Raw genomic sequence first — 9,597 nt, forward strand, 5'->3', positions numbered from 1 at the left:
GATGTGTAACTTCTGCGATCTGACGAGAGCAGGCACATTTAGCTTAGAATGGCCATTGACATTAAAAGCCTTAATCCATAGTCCTATTTAATCTATTGTGAAACAAAATCTAAACGACATAATAAAAAGTCAACCACACCACGGATTCCCAGACAGTCTCCCACACTAGTACTAGCGAGGCGTTAAGCTGTGTAACTTCTGCGATCTAACGAGAGCAGGCACATTCAGCTTAGAATGGCCATTGCCATTAAATGCTTTAATCCATAGTCCTTTTTAATCGATTGTGAAACAAAATCTAAACGACATAATAAAAATTCAACCGCACCACGGATTCCCAGACACTCTCCCACACTGGTACTAGCGAGGCCTTAAGCTGTGTAACTTCTGCGTTCTGACGAGAGCAGGCACATTCATCTTAGAATGGCCATTGACGTTAAATGCTTTAATCCATAGTCCTTTTTAATCAATTGTGAAACAAAATCTAAACGACATAATAAAAGTCAACCGCACCACGGATTCCCAGACAGTCTCCCACACAGGTACTGGTGAGGCCTTAAGCTGTGTAACTTCTGCGATCTGACGAGAGCAGGCACATTCAGCTTAGAATGGCCATTGACGTTAAATGCTTTAATCCATAGTCCTATTTAATCTATTGTGAAACAAAATCTAAACGACATAATAAAAAGTCAACCGCACCACGGATTCCCAGACAGTCTCCCACACTGGTACTAGCGAGGCGTTAAGCTGTGTAACTTCTGCGATCTAACGAGAGAAGGCAAATTCAGCTTAGAATGGCCATTGACATTAAAAGCCTTAATCCAAAGTCCTATTTAATCTATTGTGAAACAAAATCTAAACAACATAATAAAAAGGCAACCGCACCACGGATTCCCAGACTGGTACTAGCGAGGCCTTAAGCTGTGTAACTTCTGCGTTCTGACGAGAGCAGGCACATTCAGCTTAGAATGGCCATTGACATTAAATGCTTTAATCCATAGTCCTTTTTAATCGATTGTGAAACAAAATCTAAACGACATAATAAAAAGTCAACCGCACCACAGATTCCCAGACAGTCTCCCACACTGGTACTAGCGAGGCCTTAAGCTGTGTAACTTCTGCAATCTGACGAGAGCAGGGACATTAAATGCTTTAATCCATAGTCCTTTTTAATCGATTGTGAAACAAAATCTAAACGACATAATAAATATTCAACCGCACCACTGATTCCCAGACAGTCTCCCACACTGGTACTAGCGAGGCCTTAAGCTGTGTAACTTCTGCGATCTGACGAGAGCAGGCACATTCAGCTTAGAATGGCCATTGACGTTAAATGCTTTAATCCATAGTCCTATTTAATCTATTGTGAAACAAAATCTAAACGACATAATAAAAAGTCAACCGCACCACGGATTCCCAGACAGCCTCCCACACTGGTACTAGCGAGGCGTTAAGCTGTGTAACTTCTGCGATCTAACGAGAGCAGGCACATTCAGCTTAGAATGGCCATTGACATTAAATGCTTTAATCCATAGTCCTTTTTAATCGATTGTGAAACAAAATCTAAACGACATAATAAAAAGTCAACCGCACCACGGATTCCCAGACAGTCTCCCACACTGGTACTAGCGAGGCCTTAAGCTGTGTAACTTCCGCGATCTGACGAGAGCAGGCACATTCAGCTTAGAATGGCCATTGACATTAAATGCGTTAATCCATAGTCCTTTTTAATCGATTGTGAAACAAAATCTAAACGACATAATAAAAAGGCAACCGCACCACGGATTCCAAGACAGTCTCCCACACTGGTACTAGCGAGGCCTTAAGCTGTGTAACTTCTGCAATCTGACGAGAGCAGGCACATTTAGCTTAGAATGGCCATTGACATTAAAAGCTTTAATCCATAGTCCTTTTTAATCGATTGTGAAACAAAATCTAAACGACATAATAAAAAGTCAACCGCTCCACGGATTCCCAGACAGTCTCCCACACTGGTACTAGCGAGGCCTTAAGCTGAGTAACTTCTGCGATCTGACGAGAGCAGGCAGATTCAGCTTAGAATGGCCATTGACATTAAATGATTTAATCCATAGTCCTTTTTAATCGATTGTGAAACAAAATCTAAACGACATAATAAAAAGTCAACCGCACCACGGATTCCCAGACAGTCTCCCACACTGGTACTAGCGAGGCCTTAAGCTGTGTAACTTCTGCGATCTGACGAGAGCAGGGACATTCAGCTTAGAATGGCCATTGACATTAAATGCTTTAATCCATAGTCCATTTTAATCGATTGTGAAACAAAATCTAAACGACATAATAAAAATTCAACCGCACCACGGATTCCCAGACAGTCTCCCACACTGGTACTAGCGAGGCCTTAAGCTGTGTAACTTCTGCGATCTGACGAGAGCAGGCACATTCAGCTTAGAATGGCCATTGAGGTTAAATGCTTTAATCCATAGTCCTATTTAATCTATTGTGAAACAAAATCTAAACGACATAATAAAAAGTCAACCGCACCACGGATTCCCAGACAGTCTCCCACACTGGTACTAGCGAGGCCTTAAGCTGTGTAACTTCTGCGATCTGACGAGAGCAGGCACATTCAGCTTAGAATGGCCATTGACGTTAAATGCTTTAATCCATAGTCCTATTTAATCTATTGTGAAACAAAATCGAAACTACATAATAAAAAGTCAACCGCACCACGGATTCCCAGACAGTCTCCCACACTGGTACTAGCGAGGCCTTATGCTGCGTAACTTCTGCGATCTGACGAGAGAAGGGACATTCAGCTTAGAATGGCCATTGACATTAAATGCTTTAATCCATAGTCCTTTTTAATCGATTGTGAAACAAAATCTAAACGACATAATAAAAAGTCAACCGCACCACGGATTCCCAGACAGTCTCCCACACTGGTACTAGCGAGGCCTTACGCTGCGTAACTTCTGCGATCTGACGAGAGAAGGGACATTCAGCTTAGAATGGCCATTGACATTAAATGCTTTAATCCATAGTCCTTTTTAATCGATTGTGAAACAAAATCTAAACGACATAATAAAAATTCAACCGCACCACGGATTCCCAGACAGTCTCCCACACTGGTACTAGCGAGGCCTTAAGCTGTGTAACTTCTGCGATCTGACGAGAGCAGGGACATTCAGCTTAGAACGGCCATTGACATTAAATGCTTTAATCCATAGTCCTTTTTAATCGATTGTGAAACAAAATCTAAACGACATAATAAAAATTCAACCGCACCATGGATTCCCAGACAGTCTCCCACACTGGTACTAGCGAGGCCTTAAGCTGTGTAACTTCTGCGTTCTGACGAGAGCAGGTACGTTCAGCTTAGAATGGCCATTGACGTTAAATGCTTTAATCCATAGTCCTTTTTAATCAATTGTGAAACAAAATCTAAACGACATAATAAAAAGTCAACCGCACCACGGATTCCCAGACAGTCTCCCACACTGGTACTGGTGAGGCCTTAAGCTGTGTAACTTCTGCGATCTGACGAGAGCAGGCACATTCAGCTTAGAATGGCCATTGACGTTAAATGCTTTAATCCATAGTCCTATTTAATCTATTGTGAAACAAAATCTAAACGACATAATAAAAAGTCAACCGCAACACGGATTCCCAGACAGTCTCCGACACTGGTACTAGCGAGGCGTTAAGCTGTGTAACTTCTGCGATCTAACGAGGGCAGGCAAATTCAGCTTAGAATGGCCATTGACATTAAAAGCCTTAATCCAAAGTCCTATTTAATCTATTGTGAAACAAAATCTAAACAACATAATAAAAAGTCAACCGCACCACGGATTCCCAGACAGTCTCCCACACTGGTACTAGCGAGGCCTTAAGCTGTGTAACTTCTGTGTTCTGACGAGAGCAGGCACATTCAGCTTAGAATGGCCATTGACATTAAATGCTTTAATCCATAGTCCTTTTTAATCGATTGTGAAACAAAATCTAAACGACATAATAAAAAGTCAACCGCACCACGGATTCCCAGACAGTCTCCCACACTGGTACTAGCGAGGCGTTAAGCTGTGTAACTTCTGCGATCTAACGAGAGCAGGCACATTCAGCTTAGAATGGCCATTGACATTAAATGCTTTAATCCATAGTCCTTTTTAATCGATTGTGAAACAAAATCTAAACGACATAATAAAAAGTCAACCGCACCACGGATTCCCAGACAGTCTCCCACACTGGTACTAGCGAGGCCTTAAGCTGTGTAACTTCTGCGATCTGACGAGAGCAGGCACATTCAGCTTAGAATGGCTATTGACATTAAATGCGTTAATCCATAGTCCTTTTTAATCGATTGTGAAACAAAATCTAAACGACATAATAAAAACTCAACCGCACCACGGATTCCAAGACAGTCTCCCACACTGGTACTAGCGAGGCCTTAAGCTGTGTAACTTCTGCAATCTGATGATAGTAGGCACATTCAGCTTAGAATGGCCATTGACATTAAATGCTTTAATCCATAGTCCTTTTTAATCGATTGTGAAACAAAATCTAAACGACATAATAAAAAGTCAACCGCACCACGGATTCCCAGACAGTCTCCCACACTGGTACTAGCGAGGCCTTAAGCTGTGTAACTTCTGCGATCTGACGAGAGCAGGCACATTCAGCTTAGAATGGCCATTGACGTTAAATGCTTTAATCCATAGTCCTATTTAATCTATTGTGAAACAAAATCTAAACGACATAATAAAAAGTCAACCGCACCACGGATTCCCAGACAGTCTCCCACACTGGTACTAGCGAGGCGTTAAGCTGTGTAACTTCTGCGATCTAACGAGAGCAGGCACATTCAGCTTAGAATGGCCATTGACATTAAATGCTTTAATCCATAGTCCTTTTTAATCAATTGTGAAACAAAATCTAAACGACATAATAAAAAGTCAACCGCACCACGGATTCCCAGACAGTCTCCCACACTGGTACTAGCGAGGCCTTAAGCTGTGTAACTTCTGCGATCTAACGAGAGCAGGCACATTCAGCTTAGAATGGCCATTGACATTAAATGCTTTAATCCATAGTCCTTTTTAATCGATTGTGAAACAAAATCTAAACAACATAATAAAAAGTCAACCGCACCACGGATTCCCAGACAGTCTCCCACACTGGTACTAGCGAGGCCTTAAGCTGTGTAACTTCTGCGTTCTGACGAGAGCAGGCACATGCAGCTTAGAATGGCCATTGACGTTAAATGTTTTAATCCATAGTCCTTTTTAATCAATTGTGAAACAAAATCTAAACGACATAATAAAAATTCAACCGCACCATGGATTCCCTGACAGTCTCCCACACTGGTACTAGCGAGGTCTTAAGCTGTGTAACTTCTGCATTCTGACGAGAGCAGGCACATTCAGCTTAGAATGGCCATTGACGTTAAATGCTTTAATCCATAGTCCTTTTTAATCAATTGTGAAACAAAATCTAAACGACATAATAAAAAGTGAACCGCACCACGGATTCCCAGACAGTCTCCCACACTGGTACTAGCGAGGCCTTAAGCTGTGTAACTTCTGCGATCTAACGAGAGCAGGCACATTCAGCTTAGAATGGCCATTGACATTAAATGCTTTAATCCATAGTCCTTTTTAATCGATTGTGAAACAAAATCTAAACAACATAATAAAAAGTCAACCGCACCACGGATTCCCAGACAGTCTCCCACACCGGTACTAGCGAGGCCTTAAGCTGTGTAACTTCTGCGATCTGACGAGAGCAGGAACATTCAGCTTAGAATGGCCATTGACATTAAATGCTTTAATCCATAGTCCTTTTTAATCGATTGTGAAACAAAATCTAAACGACATAATAAAAAGTCAGCCGCACCACGGATTCCCAGACAGTCTCCCACACTGGTACTAGCGAGGCCTTAAGCTGTGTAACTTCTGCGTTCTGACGAGAGCAGGCACATGCAGCTTAGAATGGCCATTGACGTTAAATGCTTTAATCCATAGTCCTTTTTAATCAATTGTGAAACAAAATCTAAACGACATAATAAAAATTCAACCGCACCATGGATTCCCAGACAGTCTCCCACACTGGTACTAGCGAGGCCTTAAGCTGTGTAACTTCTGCGTTCTGACGAGAGCAGGCACATTCAGCTTAGAATGGCCATTGACGTTAAATGCTTTAATCCATAGTCCTTTTTAATCAATTGTGAAACAAAATCTAAACGACATAATAAAAAGTCAACCGCACCACGGATTCCCAGACAGTCTCCCACACTGGTACTAGCGAGGCCTTAAGCTGTGTAACTTCTGCGATCTAACGAGAGCAGGCACATTCAGCTTAGAATGGCCATTGACATTAAATGCTTTAATCCATAGTCCTTTTTAATCGATTGTGAAACAAAATCTAAACAACATAATAAAAAGTCAACCGCACCACGGATTCCCAGACAGTCTCCCACACTGGTACTAGCGAGGCCTTAAGCTGTGTAACTTCTGCGTTCTGACGAGAGCAGGCACATGCAGCTTAGAATGGCCATTGACGTTAAATGTTTTAATCCATAGTCCTTTTTAATCAATTGTGAAACAAAATCTAAACGACATAATAAAAAGTCAACCGCACCACGGATTCCCAGACAGTCTCCCACACTGGTACTAGCGAGGTCTTAAGCTGTGTAACTTCTGCGTTCTGACGAGAGCAGGCACATTCAGCTTAGAATGGCCATTGACGTTAAATGCTTTAATCCATAGTCCTTTTTAATCGATTGTGAAACAAAATCTAAACAACATAATAAAAAGTCAACCGCACCACGGATTCCCAGACAGTCTCCCACACTGGTACTAGCGAGGCCTTAAGCTGTGTAACTTCTGCGATCTGACGAGAGCAGGGACATTCAGCTTAGAATGGCCATTGACATTAAATGCTTTAATCCATAGTCCTTTTTAATCGATTGTGAAACAAAATCTAAACGACATAATAAAAAGTCAACCGCACCACGGATTCCAAGACAGTCTCCCACACTGGTACTAGCGAGCCCTTAAGCTGTGTAAGTTCTGCGATCTGACGAGAGCAGGCACATTCAGCTTAGAATGGCCATTGACATTAAATGCTTTAATCCATATTCCTTTTTAATCGATTGTGAAACAAAATCTAAACGACATAATAAAAAGTCAACCGCACCACAGATTCCCAGACAGTCTCCCACACTGGTACTAGCGAGGCGTTAAGCTGTGTAATTTCTGCGATCTAACGAGAGCAGGCACATTCAGCTTAGAATGGCCATTGACATTAAATGCTTTAATCCATAGTCCTTTTTAATCGATTGTGAAACAAAATCTAAACGACATAATAAAAAGTCAACCGCACCACGGATTCCCAGACAGTCTCCCACACTGGTACTAGCGAGGCCTTAAGCTGTGTAACTTCTGCGATCTGACGAGAGCAGGCACATTCAGCTTAGAATGGCCATTGACATTAAATGCTTTAATCCATAGTCCTTTTTAATCGATTGTGAAACAAAATCTAAACGACATAATAAAAAGTCAACCGCACCACGGATTCCCAGACAGTCTCCCACACTGGTACTAGCGAGGCCTTAAGCTGCGTAACTTCTGCGATCTGACGAGAGCAGGCACATTCAGCTTAGAATGGCCATTGACATTAAATGCTTTAATCCATAGTCCTTTTTAATCGATTGTGAAACAAAATCTAAACGACATAATAAAAAGTCAACCGCACCACGGATTCCAAGACAGTCTCCCACACTGGTACTAGCGAGGCCTTAAGCTGTGTAACTTCTGCGATCTGACGAGAGCAGGCACATTCAGCTTAGAATTGCCATTGACATTAACTGCTTTAATCCATAGTCCTTTTTAATCGATTGTGAAACAAAATCTAAACGACATAATAAAAAGTCAACCGCTCCACGGATTCCCAGACAGTCTCCCACACTGGTACTAGCGAGGCCTTAAGCTGAGTAACTTCTGCGATCTGACGAGAGCAGGCACATTCAGCTTAGAATGGCGATTGACATTAAATGCTTTAATCCATAGTCCTTTTTAATCGATTGTGAAACAAAATCTAAACGACATAATAAAATGTCAACCGCACCACGGATTCCCAGACAGTCTCCCACACTGGTACTAGCGAGGCCTTAAGCTGTGTAACTTCTGCGATCTGACGAGAGCAGGGACATTCAGCTTAGAATGGCCATTGACATTAAATGCTTTAATCTATAGTCCTTTTTAATCGATTGTGAAACAAAATCTAAACGACATAATAAAAATTCAACCGCACCATGGATTCCCAGACAGTCTCCCACACTGGTACTAGTGAGGCCTTAAGCTGTGTAACTTCTGCGTTCTGACGAGAGCAGGCACATTCAGCTTAGAATTGCCATTGACATTAAATGCTTTAATCCATAGTCCTTTTTAATCAATTGTGAAACAAAATCTAAACGACATAATAAAAAGTCAACCGCACCACGGATTCTCAGACAGTCTCCCACACTGGTACTGGTGAGGCCTTAAGCTGTGTAACTTCTGCGATCTGACGAGAGCAGGGACATTCAGCTTAGAATGGCCATTGACATTAAATGCTTTAATCCATAGTCCTTTTTAATCGATTGTGAAACAAAATCTAAACGACATAATAAAAATTCAACCGCACCACGGATTCCCAGACAGTCTCCCACACTGGTACTAGCGAGGCCTTAAGCTGTGTAACTTCTGCGATCTGACGAGAGCAGGCACATTCAGCTTAGAATGGCCATTGACGTTAAATGCTTTAATCCATAGTCCTATTTAATCTATTGTGAAACAAAATCTAAACGACATAATAAAAATTCAACCGCACCACGGATTCCCAGACAGTCTCCCACACTGGTACTAGCGAGGCCTTAAGCTGTGTAACTTCTGCGATCTGACGAGAGCAGGGACATTCAGCTTAGAATGGCCATTGACATTAAATGCTTTAATCCATAGTCCTTTTTAATCGATTGTGAAACAAAATCTAAACGACATAATAAAAATGCAACCGCACCACGGATTCCCAGATACTCTCCCACACTGGTACTGGTGAGGCCTTAAGCTATGTAACTTCTGCGTTCTGACGAGAGCAGGCACATTCAGCTTAGAATGGCCATTGACATTAAATGCTTTAATCCATAGTCCTTTTTAATCAATTGTGAAACAAAATCTAAACGACATAATAAAAAGTCAACCGCACCACGGATTCCCAGACAGTCTCCCACACTGGTACTGGTGAGGCCTTAAGCTGTGTAACTTCTGCGATCTGACGAGAGCAGGCACATTCAGCTTAGAATGGCCATTGACGTTAAATGCTTTAATCCATAGTCCTATTTAATCTATTGTGAAACAAAATCTAAACGACATAATAAAAAGTCAACCGCACCACGGATTCCCAGACAGTCTCCCACACTGGTACTAGCGAAGCGTTAAGCTGTGTAACTTCTGCGATCTAACGAGAGAAGGCAAATTCAGCTTAGAATGGCCATTGACATTAAAAGCCTTAATCCAAAATCCTATTTAATCTATTGTGAAACAAAATCTAAACAACATAATAAAAAGTCAACCGCACCACGGATTC

The 9,597-nt window shown here is 41.8% G+C and overlaps 39 pseudogenes; all 39 read right to left on the reverse strand.

The window, feature by feature from the left end:
* Positions 1-498: 498 nt before the first annotated feature.
* Positions 499-617, reverse strand: LOC142699548 (5S ribosomal RNA; annotated as a pseudogene).
* Positions 618-1,206: 589 nt separating this feature from the next.
* LOC142699607 (5S ribosomal RNA) lies at positions 1,207-1,325 on the reverse strand (annotated as a pseudogene).
* A 67-nt stretch (positions 1,326-1,392) lies between these two features.
* Positions 1,393-1,511, reverse strand: LOC142699671 (5S ribosomal RNA; annotated as a pseudogene).
* A 67-nt stretch (positions 1,512-1,578) lies between these two features.
* LOC142699719 (5S ribosomal RNA) lies at positions 1,579-1,697 on the reverse strand (annotated as a pseudogene).
* A 253-nt stretch (positions 1,698-1,950) lies between these two features.
* LOC142699615 (5S ribosomal RNA) lies at positions 1,951-2,069 on the reverse strand (annotated as a pseudogene).
* A 67-nt stretch (positions 2,070-2,136) lies between these two features.
* On the reverse strand, positions 2,137-2,255 carry LOC142699716 (5S ribosomal RNA; annotated as a pseudogene).
* Positions 2,256-2,322: 67 nt separating this feature from the next.
* Positions 2,323-2,441, reverse strand: LOC142699546 (5S ribosomal RNA; annotated as a pseudogene).
* Positions 2,442-2,508: 67 nt separating this feature from the next.
* Positions 2,509-2,627, reverse strand: LOC142699691 (5S ribosomal RNA; annotated as a pseudogene).
* A 67-nt stretch (positions 2,628-2,694) lies between these two features.
* Positions 2,695-2,813, reverse strand: LOC142699674 (5S ribosomal RNA; annotated as a pseudogene).
* A 67-nt stretch (positions 2,814-2,880) lies between these two features.
* Positions 2,881-2,999, reverse strand: LOC142699676 (5S ribosomal RNA; annotated as a pseudogene).
* Positions 3,000-3,066: 67 nt separating this feature from the next.
* On the reverse strand, positions 3,067-3,185 carry LOC142699640 (5S ribosomal RNA; annotated as a pseudogene).
* Positions 3,186-3,252: 67 nt separating this feature from the next.
* Positions 3,253-3,371, reverse strand: LOC142699589 (5S ribosomal RNA; annotated as a pseudogene).
* A 67-nt stretch (positions 3,372-3,438) lies between these two features.
* On the reverse strand, positions 3,439-3,557 carry LOC142699522 (5S ribosomal RNA; annotated as a pseudogene).
* A 253-nt stretch (positions 3,558-3,810) lies between these two features.
* Positions 3,811-3,929, reverse strand: LOC142699518 (5S ribosomal RNA; annotated as a pseudogene).
* Positions 3,930-3,996: 67 nt separating this feature from the next.
* On the reverse strand, positions 3,997-4,115 carry LOC142699632 (5S ribosomal RNA; annotated as a pseudogene).
* A 67-nt stretch (positions 4,116-4,182) lies between these two features.
* Positions 4,183-4,301, reverse strand: LOC142699700 (5S ribosomal RNA; annotated as a pseudogene).
* A 253-nt stretch (positions 4,302-4,554) lies between these two features.
* Positions 4,555-4,673, reverse strand: LOC142699692 (5S ribosomal RNA; annotated as a pseudogene).
* A 67-nt stretch (positions 4,674-4,740) lies between these two features.
* Positions 4,741-4,859, reverse strand: LOC142699633 (5S ribosomal RNA; annotated as a pseudogene).
* Positions 4,860-4,926: 67 nt separating this feature from the next.
* Positions 4,927-5,045, reverse strand: LOC142699707 (5S ribosomal RNA; annotated as a pseudogene).
* A 67-nt stretch (positions 5,046-5,112) lies between these two features.
* On the reverse strand, positions 5,113-5,231 carry LOC142699696 (5S ribosomal RNA; annotated as a pseudogene).
* A 253-nt stretch (positions 5,232-5,484) lies between these two features.
* Positions 5,485-5,603, reverse strand: LOC142699595 (5S ribosomal RNA; annotated as a pseudogene).
* A 67-nt stretch (positions 5,604-5,670) lies between these two features.
* Positions 5,671-5,789, reverse strand: LOC142699701 (5S ribosomal RNA; annotated as a pseudogene).
* A 67-nt stretch (positions 5,790-5,856) lies between these two features.
* LOC142699570 (5S ribosomal RNA) lies at positions 5,857-5,975 on the reverse strand (annotated as a pseudogene).
* Positions 5,976-6,042: 67 nt separating this feature from the next.
* Positions 6,043-6,161, reverse strand: LOC142699613 (5S ribosomal RNA; annotated as a pseudogene).
* A 67-nt stretch (positions 6,162-6,228) lies between these two features.
* LOC142699710 (5S ribosomal RNA) lies at positions 6,229-6,347 on the reverse strand (annotated as a pseudogene).
* Positions 6,348-6,414: 67 nt separating this feature from the next.
* On the reverse strand, positions 6,415-6,533 carry LOC142699699 (5S ribosomal RNA; annotated as a pseudogene).
* A 67-nt stretch (positions 6,534-6,600) lies between these two features.
* Positions 6,601-6,719, reverse strand: LOC142699711 (5S ribosomal RNA; annotated as a pseudogene).
* Positions 6,720-6,786: 67 nt separating this feature from the next.
* Positions 6,787-6,905, reverse strand: LOC142699717 (5S ribosomal RNA; annotated as a pseudogene).
* A 253-nt stretch (positions 6,906-7,158) lies between these two features.
* On the reverse strand, positions 7,159-7,277 carry LOC142699652 (5S ribosomal RNA; annotated as a pseudogene).
* A 67-nt stretch (positions 7,278-7,344) lies between these two features.
* LOC142699693 (5S ribosomal RNA) lies at positions 7,345-7,463 on the reverse strand (annotated as a pseudogene).
* A 67-nt stretch (positions 7,464-7,530) lies between these two features.
* Positions 7,531-7,649, reverse strand: LOC142699708 (5S ribosomal RNA; annotated as a pseudogene).
* A 67-nt stretch (positions 7,650-7,716) lies between these two features.
* LOC142699590 (5S ribosomal RNA) lies at positions 7,717-7,835 on the reverse strand (annotated as a pseudogene).
* Positions 7,836-7,902: 67 nt separating this feature from the next.
* On the reverse strand, positions 7,903-8,021 carry LOC142699718 (5S ribosomal RNA; annotated as a pseudogene).
* Positions 8,022-8,088: 67 nt separating this feature from the next.
* LOC142699722 (5S ribosomal RNA) lies at positions 8,089-8,207 on the reverse strand (annotated as a pseudogene).
* A 67-nt stretch (positions 8,208-8,274) lies between these two features.
* LOC142699669 (5S ribosomal RNA) lies at positions 8,275-8,393 on the reverse strand (annotated as a pseudogene).
* A 67-nt stretch (positions 8,394-8,460) lies between these two features.
* Positions 8,461-8,579, reverse strand: LOC142699625 (5S ribosomal RNA; annotated as a pseudogene).
* A 67-nt stretch (positions 8,580-8,646) lies between these two features.
* On the reverse strand, positions 8,647-8,765 carry LOC142699557 (5S ribosomal RNA; annotated as a pseudogene).
* A 67-nt stretch (positions 8,766-8,832) lies between these two features.
* On the reverse strand, positions 8,833-8,951 carry LOC142699583 (5S ribosomal RNA; annotated as a pseudogene).
* Positions 8,952-9,204: 253 nt separating this feature from the next.
* Positions 9,205-9,323, reverse strand: LOC142699523 (5S ribosomal RNA; annotated as a pseudogene).
* Between the last annotated feature and the right edge of the window lie 274 nt (positions 9,324-9,597).

The sequence above is a fragment of the Rhinoderma darwinii genome, unplaced genomic scaffold, assembly GCF_050947455.1.
Source record: "Rhinoderma darwinii isolate aRhiDar2 unplaced genomic scaffold, aRhiDar2.hap1 Scaffold_1609, whole genome shotgun sequence".
Taxonomy (NCBI): Eukaryota; Metazoa; Chordata; class Amphibia; order Anura; family Rhinodermatidae; genus Rhinoderma; species Rhinoderma darwinii.